The following is a 16,204-nucleotide window of genomic DNA, read 5'->3' as shown; positions in this document are numbered from 1 at the left end:
GTAAGGGAAAAAGGTCAAGCAACATAAAGGCAGACCTATTAGAATTATACCAGGCTTCTCACCAGAGATATGAAAGCCAGAAGATCCTGGAAATATGTCAAGCAGACCCTAAGGGAACACAAATGCCAGCCTAGGCTAATATACCCAGCAAAACTCTCAATTACCTTAGATAGAGAAATCTAAGTATTCCATGACAAAACCAAATTCACACAATATCTTTCCATTAATCCATCCCTTCAAAGAATAATAAAGGGAAAACTCCAACACAAGGAGGGAAACTATGCCCTAGAAAAAGCAAGAAAGTAATTCTGCAACAAACCTAAAAGAAGATAGCCACATGAACAAAATCTAACAACAAAAATAACAGGAAGGAACAATTATTTTTCTTAATATCTCTTAAAATCAATAGACTCAATTCTCAAATAAAGAAAAAACACACTAACAGACTGGCTACATAAACAGGACCCAAAATTTTGCTGCATACAGGAAACCAACCTCAGGGGAAAAGACAGACCCTACCTCAGAGTAAAAGGCTGGAAAACAATTTTCCAAGCAGATGGTTTCAAGAAACAAGCTGGAGTAGCCATTCTAATATAGAATAAAATCGACTTTCAACTTAAAGGTATCAAAAAAGACAAGGAGAGACATTTCATATTCATCAAAGGTAAAATCTACCAAGATGAACTCTCAATTCTGAACATCTTTGCTCCAAATGCAAAGACATTCACAGTCATTAAAGAAACTTTACTAAAGCTCAAAGGACACCCAACTCTCAGCAATGGACAGATTCTGTAAGCAGAAACTAAACAGAGACACAGTGAAACTATCAGAAGTGATGAAACAAATGGATTTAACAGATATCTATAGAACATTTTATCCTAAAACAAAAAGGCTATACCTTCTCAGCACCCTGTAGTACCTTCTCCAAAGACCATATAATTTGTCACAAAACAGGCTTCAACAGACACAAAAATATTAAAATAATCCCATGCATTTTATCAGATCACCATGGATGAAGGCTGATCTTCAATAACAACATACACTAGAAAGGCTGAACAACACTCTACTCAATAATAACTTGGTCAAGGAAGAAATAAAGAAAGAAGTCAAAGACATTTTAGAGCTTAATGAAAATGAAGCCACAACATACCCAAACTTATGGGACACAATGAAGCAGTGGTAAGAGGAAAATTCATAGCTCTGAGTGCCTCCAAAAAGAAACTGGAGAGAGCACACACTACCAGCTTGACCACACACCTGGAAGCTCCAGAACAAAAAGAAGGAAATTCACCAAAGAGTGGACTGTAGGAAATAATCAAACTCGGGGCTGAAATCAATCAAGTAGAAACAAAAAGAACTATACAAAGAATCAACCAAACCAGAAGCTTTTTCTTTGAGAAAATCAAAATATAAATCCTTAACCAAACTAACTAGAAGCACAGGGACAGTATCCTAATTAACAAAAGCAGAAATGAAAAAGGAGACATAACAATAGAATCTGAGGAAATCCAAAAAATCATCAGATTCTACTACAAAGCCTATACTCAAAAAACCTGGAAAACCCGGATGAAATGAACAATTTTCTATACAGATACCAAGTACCAAAGTTAAATCAGGATCAGATTAATGATATGAACAATCCCATATCCCCCAAAGAAATAGAAAAACTCATCAATAGTCTACTGACTAAAAAAAGTCCAGGACCAGATGGATTTTCAAAGAAAAGCTATTTCCAATTTTCCTCAAACTATTCCATAAAAGACAAACAGAAGGGACTCTACCCAATTTGCTCTATGAAGCCACAATTACTCTTATACCTAAATCACACAAAGACCTAACAAAGAAAGAGAACTTCAGACCAATTTCCCTTATGAATATCAATCCAAAAGTACTCAGTAAAATTCTCGCAAACCAAATCCAAGAACACATCAAAATGATTATCCATCATGATCAAGTCGGCTTCATCCCAGGGATACAGTGATGGTTCAACATATGGAAATCCATCAATGTAATCCATTATATAAACAAATTCAAAGGAAAAAAAACCCACATGATTATCTCGTTAGATGCCGAGAAATCATTTGATAAAATCCAAAACACCTTCATGGTAAAAGCCTTGTAAAGATCAGGAATTCAATGTTCATACCTAAACATAATAAAAGCAATATACACCAAACAAGTAGCCAACATCAAATTAAATGGAGAGAAACTCAAAGCAATCCCACTAAAATCAGGGCTTGACAAGGCTGTCCACTCTCTCCCTACCTGTTCAATATAGTACTTCAAGTTCTGGCCAGAGCAATTAGACAACAAAAGGAGATCAAAGGGATACAAATTGGAAAGGAAGAAGCTAAAATATCACTATTTGCAGATGATATGATAGTATATATCACTGACCCTAAAAATTTCACCAGAGAACTCCTAAACTTCAGTGAAGTAGCTTGATATAAAATTAACTCAAACAAATCAGTGGCCTTTCTCTACACAAAGGATAAACAGGCTGAGAAAGTAATTAGGGAAAGAACACCCTTCACAATAGTCACAAATAATATAAAATACCTTGGTGTGACTCTAAATAACTAAGTCAAAGATCTGTATGATAGGAACTTTAAGCCTCTGAAGAAAGAAATCGAAGAAGATCTCAGAAGATGGAAAGATCTTCAATGCTCATGGAATAGCAGGATAGTAGTAAAAATGGCTACCTTGCCGAAAGCAATTTACAGATTCAATGCAATCCCCATCAAAATTCCAACTCAATTATTTACAGAGTTAGAAAGGGAAATTTGCAAATTCATTTGGAATAACAAAAAACCTAGGATAGCAAAAACTATTCTCAACAATAAAAGAACCTCTGGTGGAATCACTATATCTGACCTCAAGCTCTACTACAGAGCAATTGTGATAAAAAAAACTGCATGGTACTGGTACAGTAACAAACAGGTAGGTCAATGGAATAGAATAGAAGACCCAGAAATGAACGCACACACCTATGGTCATTTCATCTTTGACAAAGGAGCTAAAACCATCCAGTGGAAATAAGACAGACTTTCCAACAAATAGTGCTAGGTCAACTGGCCTTTATCATGTAGAAGAATGCAAATTGATCCATTCTTATCTCCTTGTACAAAGCTCAAGTCTAAGTGGATCAAGGAACTCCACATAAAACCAGAGACACTGAAACTTATAGAAGAGAAAGTGGGGAAAAGCCTGGAAGATATGGGCACAGAGCAAATATTCCTGAACTTTTGTTCAGCAATGGCTTGTGTTGTAAGATCAAGAATAGACAAATGGGACCTCATAAATTTGCAAAGCTTCTATAAGGTAAAGGACACTGTCAATAAGATAAAAAGGCCACCAACTGATTGGGAAAATATCTTTACCAATCCTAAATCTGAAAGGGGTCTAATAGCCAATATATATAAAGAACTCAATAAGTTGAACTCCAGAAAATCAAATAACCCTATTAAAAATGGGGTACAGAGCTAAACAAAAAATTCTCAACTGAGGAATACCGAAGGGCTGAGAAGCACCTGAAAAAATGTTCAACATCCTTCATCATCAGGGAAATGCATTCAAAACAACCCTGAAATCCCACCTCACACTAGTCAGTATGGCTAAGATCAAAAATTCAGGTGCTGGTGAGGATGTGGAGAAAGATGAACACCCCTCCATTTCTGGTGGGATTTCAAGCTTGTACAACCACTCTGGATATCAGTTTGGTGGTTCCTGAGAAAATTGGACATAGTACTACAGAAGGATCCAGCAATACCACACCTGCGCATATACCCAGAAGATATTCCAACTTGTAATAAGAACACATGCTCCACTATGTTCATAGCAGCCTTACTTATAATAGCCAGAAGCTGGAAAGAACTCAGATGTCCCTCAACAGAGTAATGGATACAGAAAATGTAGTACATTTACACAATGGAGTACTAACTCAGCTGTTAAGAAAATGAATTTATAGCTTTGCGCAGTGGCAGTGTCCTAGCCAATCAGGTTTATCTGAGGTACAATTATTGCTTATTGAAAAAAATAAATTTATGAAATTCTTAGGCAAATGGATGGTTTTGGAGGATATCATCTTGAGTGAAGTAACCCAATCACAAAAGAACACACATGATATGCACTTACTAATAAGTAGATAGTGCCCAGAAACTTAGAATACCAAAGATACAATTTGCAAAACACATGAAACTCAAGAAGAAGGAAGACAAAGTGTGGATACTTCGTTCCTTCTTTGAAGGAGGAACAAAATATCCATGGAAGGAGTTACAGAGACAAAGTGTGGAGCTGAGACTGAAGGAATGACTATCCAGAGACTGTCTCACAGATAATATTGCATATGCCAACAAGATTTTACTGACAGGACTCTGATATAGTTGTCTCCTGTGGGGCTATGCCAATGCCTGCCAAATACAGACATGGATGCTCACAGTCATGTATTGGATGAAACACAGGGTCCCCAATGAAGGAGATAGAGAAAGTACCCAAGGAGCTGAAGGGGTCAGTAGCCCTATAGGAGGCACAAAAATATGAACTTATTCGTACCCGTATAGCTCATGTCTCTGGCTGCATATGTAGCAGAGGATGGCCTAGCCATCAATGGGAAGAGAGGCCCTTGGTTTTGTTAAGATTCTATGCCCCAGTATTGGGGAAAGCCAGGGCCAGGAAGTGGGAGTGGGTGAGTTGGGGAGCAGGGGGATGAGGGAGGGTATAGGGGATTTTCGGAGAGGACACTAGGAAAGGGGATAGCATTTGAAATGTAAATGAAGAAATTATCTAATAAAAGTAATTTACAAATAGAATATATAAGATTTGCCATATTTCAAAGCAAGAAGGTTTACAATATACAGCAATAAGATAAAGATAAAATACAAAACAAAACAAAACAAAACAGAAAACTACTAGAAGTTTAGTAATGTTCTTCCTAACATTTTAGTGACAATCTTCTAAAACCTTTGAATGTCAATTGTAAATTTTTTGGGGAAGCACAAAAATAATTAGTCTAAAAGTTTCTTGGACTGAATAATGGTAAAGTATCACATTCACTTATATCACCTTGTATTACAGGGCTACAATGACAACATCAGCATATCAGACCAAATAACCTATGAACTTAAGGAATGGAATTCAAGTCTCACATATAACCCAAGTCCTCTAATGTTTAATAGTACTGTTAAAAGCATGTATTATAAACATGACAACCTCTTCAACAAATGGTGCTGGGAAAGTACGATATCTATTTGTAAATGATAGAAGCAAGTTGTGTAGATCACACTGTGAGTACACAATCAAATGATAGTTCAACAGGAGCAAAGACCTTAGTGTAATAGCCAAGACTTTAAACTACTGCACAGTAATGGAAGAACACCCCAAGATCAAGCAGAGCTGGACTATCTGAAAGGGCTGATAACACAGGATATCACTGCAGAAAAGGACACAGTTGATGGCAAAACATTAATGAGCTTCTGTACAGCCAAGATGACAATCAACAGACCGAAGATACAGCATGCAGAATGGGAAAATTCTTTGCTAGCAATTGTAAGGCAGAATAGTAGTACCCCAATACAACTTCAAGAGGTAAGCCTTGAGATAATCAGCTGCTCAAAATATTGGCTATTTTCCACTTCCTGGGGGCAGCCAAAGCAAGAGAAACAGCTTATAATGTCTTGGGAGTTTCTTGAAATCCTGACCAAGAAGTCCAACAAAGACTCCTCGATCTGGTGTTTTGGATTTTTGTTAGATTATCTTGGCTCTTGGAGGGAACACTGTCAGTCCAGATGGTAAATTTTTACTTAAACTATATATATATGTATACACCAGCTTATTTGCACCATAGCTATTTTTTAGATAATATTTAACTTCTTTTGACTTTTTCAGATATCCTTTCTTTTACTTAACCTTCTTCCTCCTTTCCTATCTCTGTCTCTCTCCCTAATTTGACCCCTCTGCTTTTCTATTTCCCTCTTCAGATACTGACACAAAGATATTGATCTCTCTTTTACTAGTCTCCTCTTTCTTTTTCCTCCCAAACCCTAACCAACAATGGTATCTTTATCTTTTTCTGATCTCTACAGTTACTCTAGGTAATTTAAATACATTGAAAGATTTAGAGCTTCTCTCTTTGATGAGAGAGAAAACACATCTATATTTCTGGGTCTGTGTTACCTCAGTCAGTATGGTCTTTTCTAGTTCCATTTATTTACTTGCAAAACTCAATATTTCAATTTTTTAAAGTTAAATATTATGAAGTCACCATGCACTTCAGACAAAAGGCCCCAAGGCCCCTAACCTGACACTGACTATAGTGCCACTTCTCTGAGCACTAGCTTTCATGGCATGAGAAGGGAACATCCAAGCTTACAAATGAGGCAAGCAACAAGCAGGCTTATCTGCTGTGGTAACCTATAATATGGCATGATGACAAGATAATCCTGAGAGTGCATTAGTAGAACACATATATTGGGGATACCCAGCTGCTCCCTAATTGAACCTAAGATCCACTCAAGAAGAATGAAACCACGCCTTGTACTGGACACGTAGTCAACTACCCAAGGCTGGGGAAACGATGGATAAGGGGAGAATCTGAAATCGTAATTTACTAAGCCAGCACGATTACTAACTACATTTTAATAATTATCCTATACCAACAGACCCAAACAGTCCTATAAGTGTATTTTTTTTTATCCCCCATCGAGGGAACTTTTCCCTGCAAAAGACAGGGAGTATTACAGAAAACTGCAATCAATGTGCAGAGTTTTGAATCCTAATCCCAGCTGGTATACCTCTAAAACAATACTTGCTCTTAAGGATCAGAGATCATTTCAGAACAGGGGGATGAAAGAAAGTAAGAAGCAGAGAAACAGGGATTTTTTTTTTTTGAGACTGTTTCCTAGAAATGTCAATTGTTATATCCACAAAATTTCACTAATATGGCTGCCTAAACATGACCTAAAAGGCATGACAGTAGTAGACATGGCAAAGTAAATGCAGAAAAGACACTGAAGATGGAATCCCACAGTATTACAGCAACGAATGAATGTGGAGAGCAGGGAAAATAGTCTTTCCAAAGGAAAATCATATCAACTGGTTATTTAATTAGAAATGGTGGGCCTTGAAAACAAACATATAAGTAATATTATACAAATTGAGCAAGTTGTATGTATATATTTATGAATACACATATACTATTGTATATAACAACAAATAACGAAAATGATGATAAATTACAAAGAGCAGGGGAGTGTATTAGAAATTTGGTGGAAGGAAAGGGAAGAGAGAAGTGTTATAGTTATACTATAATTTTAATAAAAATATAATCTTTATTTATTTTTTTTTTTGGCAGGTAAATTTCTTTTTTTTTTTCCTTTTTTTTTTAAACTTTTTTTTATTTATTTATTTTTTTAATATTTTTATTACATATTTTCCTCAATTACGTTTCCAATGCTATCCCAAAAGTCCCCCATAGCGCCCCCCACTTCCCTACCCACCCATTCCCATTCACTTGGCCCTGGCATTCCCCTATATTGGGGCATATAAAGTTTGCGAGTCCAATGGGCCTCTCTTTCCATTGATGGCTGACTAGGCCATCTTTCGATACATATGCAGCTAGAGACAAGAGCTCCGGGGTTCTGGTTAGTACATCATGTTGTTCCAACAATAGGGTTGCAGATCCCTTTAGCTCCTTGGGTACTTTCTCTAGCTTCTCCATTGGGAGCCCTGTGATACATCCAATAGCTGACTGTGAACATCCACTCCTGTGTTTGCTAGGCCCCAGCATCGTCTCACAAGAGACAGTTATATTTGGGTCCTTTCAGCAAAATCTTGCTAGTGTATGCAATGGTGTCAGCGTTTAGAAGTTGATTATGGGATGGATCCCTGGATACGGCAGTCTCTAAATGGTCCATCCTTTCATCACCGCTACGAACTTTGTCTCTGTAACTCCTTCCCTGGGTGTTTTGTTCCCAATTCTAAGAAGGTGCACAGTGTCCACACTTTGGTCTTCATTCTTCTTGAGTTTCATGCGTTTAGCAAATTGTATCTTAAATCTTGGGTATCCTAAGTTTTGGGCTAATATCCACTTATCAGTGAATACATATTGTGTGAGTTCTTTTGTGATTGTGTTACTTCACTCAAGATGATGCCCTCCAGGTCCATCCATTTGGCTAGGAATTTCATAAATTCATTCTTTTTAATAGCTGAGTAGTACTCCATTGTGTAAATGTACCATAATTTCTGTATCCATTCCTCTGTTGAGGGACATCTGGGTTCTTTGCAGCTTCTGGCTATTATAAATAGGGCTGCTATGAACATAGTGGAACATGTGTCCTTTTTACCGGTTGGGACATCTTCTGGATATATGCCCAGGAGAGGTATTGCTGGATCCTCTGGTAGTACTATGTCCAATTTTCTAAGGAACCGCCAGACTGATTTCCAGAGTGGTTGTACAAGCTTGCAATCCCACCAACAATGGAGGAGTGTTCCTCTTTCTCCACATCCTCGCCAGCAACTGCTGTCACCTGAATTTTTGATCTTAGCCATTCTGACTGGTGTGAGGTGGAATCTCAGGGTTGTTTTGATTTGCATTTCCCTGATGATTAAGGATGTTGAACATTTTTTCAGGTGTTTCTCTGCCATTCGGTATTCCTCAGGTGAGAATTCTTTGTTCAGTTCTGAGCCCCATTTTTTAATGGGGTTATTTGACTTTCTGGAGTCCACCTTCTTGAGTTCTTTATATATATTGGATATTAGTCCCTTATCTGATTTAGGATAGGTGAAGATCCTTTCCCAATCTGTTGGTGGTTTTTTTGTCTTATTGATGGTGTCTTTAGCCTTGCAGAAGCTTTGTAGTTTCATGAGGTCCCACTTGTCAATTCTCGATCTTACAGCACAAGCCATTACTGTTCTATTCAGGAATTTTTCCCCTGTGCCCATATCTTCAAGGCTTTTCCCCACTTTCTCCTCTATAAGTTTCAGTGTCTCTGGTTTTATGTGAAGTTCCTTGATCCACTTAGACTTGACCTTAGTACAAGGAGATAGGAATGGATCGATTCGCATTCTTCTACATGTTAACAACCAGTTGTGCCAGCACCACTTGTTGAAAATGCTGTCTTTCTTCCACTGGATGTTTTTAGCTCCCTTGTCGAAGATCAAGTGACCATAGGTGTGTGGGTTCATTTCTGGGTCTTCAATTCTATTCCATTGGTCTATTTGTCTGTCACTATACCAGTACCATGCAGTTTTTATCACAATTGCTCTGTAGTAGAGCTTTAGGTCCGGCATGGTGATTCCACCAGAGGTTCTTTTATCCTTGAGAAGAGTTTTTGCTATCCTAGGTTTTTTGTTATTCCAGATGAATTTGCAGATTGCACTTTCTAATTCGTTGAAGAATTGATTTGGAATTTTGATGGGGATTGCATTGAATCTGTAGATTGCTTTTGGCAAGATAGCCATTATTACAATGTTGATCCTGCCAATCCATGAGCATGGGAGATCTTTCCATCTTCTGAGATCTTCTATAATTTCTTTCTTCAGAGACTTGAAGTTTTTATCATACAGATCTTTCACTTCCTTAGTTAGAGTCACGCCAAGATATTTTATATTATTTGTGACTATTGAGAAGGGTGTTGTTTCCCTAATTTCTTTCTCAGCCTGTTTATTCTTTGTGTAGAGAAAGGCCATTGATTTGTTTGAGTTAATTTTATATCCAGCTACTTCACCGAAGCTGTTTATCAGGCTTAGGAGTTCTCTGGTGTAATTTTTAGGGTCACTTATATATACTATCATATCATCTGCAAAGAGTGATATTTTGACTTCATCTTTTCCAATTTGTATCCCTTTGATCTCCTTTTGTTGTTGAATTGCTCTGGCTAGGACTTCAAGTACAATGTTGAATAGGTATGGAGAAAGTGGACAGCCTTGTCTAGTCCCTGATTTTAGAGGGATTGCTTCAAGCTTCTCACCATTTACTTTGATGTTGGCTACTGGTTTGCTGTAGATTGCTTTTATCATGTTTAGGTATGGGCCTTGAATTCCTGATCTTTCCAAGACTTTTATCATGAATGGGTGTTGGATCTTGTCAAATGCTTTTTCCGCATCTAACGAGATGACCATGTGGTTTTTGTCTTTGAGTTTGTTTATATACTGGATTACGTTGATGGATTTCCATATATTGAACCATCCCTGCATCCCTGGGATGAAACCTACTTGGTCAGGATGGATGATTGTTTTGATGTGTTCTTGGATTCGGTTAGCAAGAATTTTATTGAGGATTTTTGCATCAATATTCATAAGGGATATTGGTCTGAAGTTTTCTATCTTTGTTGGGTCTTTTTGTGGTTTAGGTATCAGAGTAATTGTGGCTTCATAGAATGAGTTGGGTAGAGTACCTTCTGTTTCTATTTTGTGGAATAGTTTGTGAAGAACTGGGATTAGATCTTCTTTGAAGGTCTGATAGAACTCTGCACTAAACCCATCTGGTCCTGGGCTTTTTTTGGTTGGGAGACTATTAACGACTGCTTCTATTTTTTTGGGGGATATAGGGCTGTTTAGATCATTAACCTGATCTTGATTCAACTTTGGTACCTGGTATCTGTCTAGGAACTTCTCCATTTCATCCAGGTTCTCCAGTTTTGTTGAGTATAGCCTTTGGTAGAAGGATCTGATGGTGTTTTGGATGTCTTCAGGATCTGTTGTTATGTCTCCTTTTTCATTTCTGATTTTGTTAATTAGGATGCTTTCCCTGTGCCCTCTAGTGAGTCTGGCTAAGGGTTTATCTATCTTGTTGATTTTCTCAAAGAACCAGCTCCTTGATTGGTTGATTCTTTGAATAGTTTTTCTTGTTTCCACTTGGTTGATTTCACCCCTGAGTTTGATTATTTCCTGCCGTCTACTCCTCTTGGGTGAATTTGCTTCCTTTTGTTCTAGTGCTTTTAGGTGTGTTGTCAAGCTGCTAATGTGTGCTCTCTCTATTTTTTTTTTTTTGGAGGCACTCAGAGCTATGAGTTTTCCTCTTAGAAATGCTTTCATTGTGTCCCATAAGTTTGGGTATGTTGTGGCTTCATTTTCATTGAACTCTAAAAAGTCCTTAATTTCTTTCTTTATTCCTTCCTTGACCAAGGTATCATTGAGAAGAGTGTTGTTCAGTTTCCACGTGAAGGTTGGCTTTCTATTATTTATTTTGTTATTGAAGATCAGCTTTAGTCCATGGTGATCTGATAGGATGCATGGGACAATTTCAATGTTTTTGTATCTGTTGAGTCCTGTTTTGTGCCCAATTACGTGGTCAATTTTAGAGAAGGTACCATGAGGTGCTGAGAAGAAGGTGTATCCTTTTGTTTTAGGGTAAAATGTTCTGTAGATATCTGCCAGATCCATTTGATCCATAACTTCTGTTAGTTTCACTGTGTCCCTGTTTAGTTTCTGTTTCCATGATCTGTCCATTGGTGAAAATGGTGTGTTGAAGTCTCCCACTATTATTGTATGAGGTGCAATGTGTGCTTTGAGATTTACTAAAGTTTCTTTAATGAATGAGGCTGCCTTTGTATTTGGAGCATAGATATTCAGGATTGATAGTTCCTCTTGGAGGATTTTACCTTTGATGAGTATGAAGTGCCCCTCCCTGTCTTTTTTGATGACTTTGGGTTGGAAGTCAATCTTATCTGATATTAGAATGGCTACTCCAGCTTGTTTCTTCAGACCATTTGCTTGGAAAATTGTTTTCCAGCCTTTCATTCTGAGGTAGTGTCTATCTTTTTCTCTGAGATGAGTTTCTTGTAAGCAGCAAAATGTTGGGTCTTGTTTGTGTAGCCAGTTTGTTAGTCTATGTCTTTTTATCGGGGAGTTGAGTCCATTGATATTAAGAGATATTAAGGAAAAGTAATTGTTGTTTCCTGTTATTTTTGTTGTTAAAGTTGGCATTCTGTTCTTGTGGCTGTCTTCTTTTAGGTTTGTTGAGGGATTACCTTCTTGTTGTTTCTAGGGCGTGGTTCCTGTCCTGGTATTGGTTTTTTTCTGTTATTATCCTTTGAAGGGCTGGATTCGTGGAGAGATAATGTGTGAATTTGGTTTTCTCGTGGAATACTTTGGTTTCTCCATCTATGTTAATTGAGAGTTTGGCTGGGTATAGTAGCCTGGGCTGGAATTTGTGTTCTTTTAGTGTCTGTATAACATCTGTCCAGGATCTTCTGGCTTTCATAGTCTCTGGTGAAAAATCTGGTGTAATTCTGATAGGCTTGCCTTTATATGTTACTTGGCCTTTTTCTCTTACTGCTTTTAGTATTCTATCTTTATTTAGTGCATTTGTTGTTCTGATTATTATGTGTCGGGAGGTATTTCTTTTCTGGTCCAGCCTATTTGGAGTTCTGTAGGCTTCTTGTATGTTCATGGGCATCTCTTTCTTTAGATTTGGGAAGTTTTCTTCTATAATTTTGTTGAAGATGTTTGCTGGTCCTTTGAGTTGAAAATCTTCATTCTCATCCACTCCTATTATCCGTAGGTTTGGTCTTCTCATTGTGTCCTGTATTTCCTGGATGTTTTGAGTTAGGATCTTTTTGCATTTTCCATTTTCCTTGATTGTTGTGCCGATGTTCTCTATGCAATCTTCTGCACCTGAGATTCTCTCTTCCATCTCTTGTATTCTGTTGCTGATGCTTGCATCTATGGTTCCAGATTTCTTTCCTAGGGTTTCTATCTCCAGTGTTGCCTCATTTTGGCTTTTCTTTATTGTGTCTACTTCCCTTTTTAGGTCTAGTATGGTTTTGTTCATTTCCATCATCTGATTGGATGTGTTTTCCTGTTTCTCTTTAAGGACTTCTACCAGTTTGGTTGTGTTTTCCTGTTTTTCTTTAAGGACTTGTAACTCTTTAGCCATGTTCTCCTGTAGTTCTTTAAAGTCCTTCTTGATGTCCTCTACCATCATCATGAGATATGCTTTTAAATCCAGGTCTAGTTTTTCAGGTGTGTTGGGGTGCCCTGGACTGGGCGAAGTGGGAGTGCTGGGTCCTGATGATGGTGAGTGGTCTTGGTTTCTGTTAGTAAGATTCTTACCTTTACCTCTCGCCATCTGGTAATCTCTGGAGTTGTTATAGTTGTCTCTGTTCAGAGGTTGTTCTTCTGGGGATTCTGAGTATCCTCTGTCAGCAGACCTGGGAGACAGGCTCTCTCCCCTGAGTTTCAGTGGTTAGAGCACTCCCTGCTGACAAGCTTTCCTCTTAAAGGGAAGGTGTACAGATATCTGGGGTTTGGACCTCCTCCTGGCCGAAGAAGAAGGTGGAAAACAGGACCTTTCCCAGATGCTGTGTTGCTTTGGCAGGTCACAGAAGCTGTAGGCTTCTGTGGTACACACTCTCAGCTGTGCAGACTAAGTTCCTAAGTTCAGTGGAGTCCTGGATCCAAGATGTGCTCCCTGCTCCTGAGGCAGAGGGCTCCTGTGCAGGGCAGACCACTGTCTTCCAGCTAGGAGGGTGCTGGATGTCTGTGGCCCCAAAAGGGTGCTGCCTCAGCAGCTCTGTGGCTCCCGCCTGTCCCAGAAGCTGTCTGCCTCTGTGGTCCTCACTCTAACCTGTACAGACTAAGTTCGGCGGAGTCCCAGAGCCAAGATGGCGCTCCCTGCAGGGCAGGTCACTGTTCTCCCGCTGGGAGGGTGTCGGATGTCTGCGGCCCCAAAAGGGTGCTGCCTCAGCGGCTCTGTGGCTCCCGCCTGTCCCAGAAGCTGTCTGCCTCTGTGGTCCTCACTCTGACCTGTACAGACTAAGTTCGGCGGAGTCCCGGAGCCAAGATGGTGCTCCCTGCAGGGCAGGTCACTGTCCTCCGACTGGGAGGGTGCCGGATGTCTGCGGCCCCTAAAGGGTGCTGCCTCAGCAGCTCTGTGGCTCCCGCCTGTCCCAGAAGCTGTCTGCCCCCGTGGTCCTCACTCTGACCTGAAAAATATAATCTTTAAATATGGCCAATGAACTGATGAGTTATCTGAGAAGGTTTGTAAATAGTTAAAAATGTTCAGTGTCCTTAGCAAATTCAAACTCCTTTGAGCCTCCTACCAGAGTCACTGTGGTTATTGCAAGGCAATCAAAGGGCAGGACATGTGACAAGTCTGAGGAAAGAGTCAGTGTTCACTGCTATTGGGACTGTAGCCTGCAGCCACTGGGAATTCAGTGTGCAGGTTTCTCAAGAAACAAAACGACAACTGAAATATAGTTTAGGAAGCCATAAGATGTTGTGTCAACATATCTGATACATTCTTATGCCTGTTTGTAGTGCTGCACTGTTCACAAAATCTAAGACACAGGAGCAATTTAGTCCCCAGATGGTGAATGAATAAAGAAAATGCAATGCATTTACTCAATAGATTATCATCCAGACTTTAAAAAAATTACATCATGACATTTTTTAGGAAAGTCATAGAAGTTTATTGTGTTGAGAAAATAAAACCAGAGTATTAAAGACTAAAAGCATGAGTATTATGATATGTTGGACTTGGATTTAAGTGTGTGTGTGTGTGTGTGTGTGTGTGTGTGTGTGTGTGTGAAGGTGGCACAGGTGGGTCAAGACAGAGAAGGGAGACACTGAAATAGAAGACAGGTGTCATCAATTTAGGAGACCAAGAAAAGGATTTGTGGGTGGTGGATTTGCTCACACTTTAGGCCATAAAAGTAAGAATAGTTTATTAAAAACCCTGGGGTAGGACAGAGGGCTGGGTAATAGGTACAGTCCAGCCTAAAGTGCAAGATATTGTGCCAAGATTGAGGAAATTTCTGGTTTTGGAGATGTATTTGTTCAATACTTTTCTGGCATGCAACTGGCACCACGAGGAAAGCAGTGTTGACTGACCTGTAAACAGCTTTGGGGAGTTAGCAAGAACAGGTATGCAAAGAATTCAGTTCTGTATTCTTTGCCAGAAACGTGTATTCTGTGTAAAAGAGGGCAATCCTTGATAACATTCTATCCCAGAGAGGAACTGTAGCAAATATACTGATGTGACTCACTATTGTTTAATTTTACAGGTAGTCACAGTTAATCGTCTAAGCAAAAGAATGAGCTCAGGAGGTTTGAACACTTCTGGAAATATGATGACTTTTGAGGTTTGTACTAAAGCAATATGCAGCAAGAGATGGCTGTGTACTATTTTGCATGACTGGGCTCTGTTGGGTTGTGAAAGGGTCACTGGAACATAGACTACACTTCAGTTACCACAAACATCATCCTGTAAATGGATCCTATGTGGTCACAGTACATGGTACAGAACTGTGGTATGTCCATATGAAACAATTTTCATGGCGGAGGAACAGAGCAGAGGGGCAGTAAGAGACACCTCTGCACTAATCTTCTTTCCTGTTGCCAGTATACTTTGTGAATCCATGGGAGTTAGCAATTGGGAATCTGAGAAAATTCAATATAGACTTTCAAATCATTGATAAAAGTAGGCTCTAACATCCTGGAACAAGTTCAACAATCCACACCAACTCCAGTAGAACCTGTGTGACGAGATTTACAGACTGAGGTGAATACTTCAAATGAAGGAGGCCTTCTGGAACTGGTTGTGGAACTCTTGCCTGGCACAAAATATTGATCTGTAGTTGTCATGGCAATTTATCTGTTTTGTTTTCTCTTACTCTTTTTCTTATTTATGACATGTTCCTGGTAGCCTAGGCTACAATCTTAGGTGAGAATAATGGGTAAGGCACCATCCCTTGAGATGGGGGTCACTAACATGACCATATCTCCGGGGAAACCAATGCTTTACTTCATAAATCATTTACAAAATTATATCATAGTATTATGATAGATAAAAACTTTCCAAACAATAAAATTTCATATGGCTACATGCGTGTCATTGGAAGTAGGCTTTGGTATATGGATAACAAAGCCTTAAATAAAAAGAATAAAAATAGTTTAAATTTATGCATTGAAGATTTATAAAAAAAACAGGCATTAGATGTTAAAAATAATTGTTCATAAAGATTTATTAACCTACTCTTGGAAATATGCCACTAGCCTTTGATGACCACTCCACTGAATATGTTCTTTCAGAGTGTTAACATTAAGATGATTTCTATTAATAATGATGTTACCTGTTCTGTTTATGATTCACTGAATACATCTTTTCAGAGTTGTAATGCTTGCTTGATTTTTGTGCTTTAATGTTCCAAATAACGATGGTATTTGTGATTGCTTCTATGAACATATCTTCTAAGAGTTTTAATAT

At 38.7% G+C, this 16,204-nt stretch overlaps 1 pseudogene; it reads left to right on the top strand.

The window, feature by feature from the left end:
- The first annotated feature begins 3,965 nt into the window (after nt 1–3,965).
- On the top strand, nt 3,966–4,089 carry LOC147000947 (U4 spliceosomal RNA; annotated as a pseudogene).
- The last annotated feature ends 12,115 nt before the right edge of the window (nt 4,090–16,204 follow it).

Source organism: Mus caroli, unplaced genomic scaffold, assembly GCF_978045245.1.
Source record: "Mus caroli unplaced genomic scaffold, Mus_caroli_1 scaffold_15, whole genome shotgun sequence".
Taxonomy (NCBI): Eukaryota; Metazoa; Chordata; class Mammalia; order Rodentia; family Muridae; genus Mus; species Mus caroli.
The sequence above is the reverse complement of the archived record's forward strand: the minus strand, read 5'-3'. Positions and strand labels throughout refer to the sequence as shown.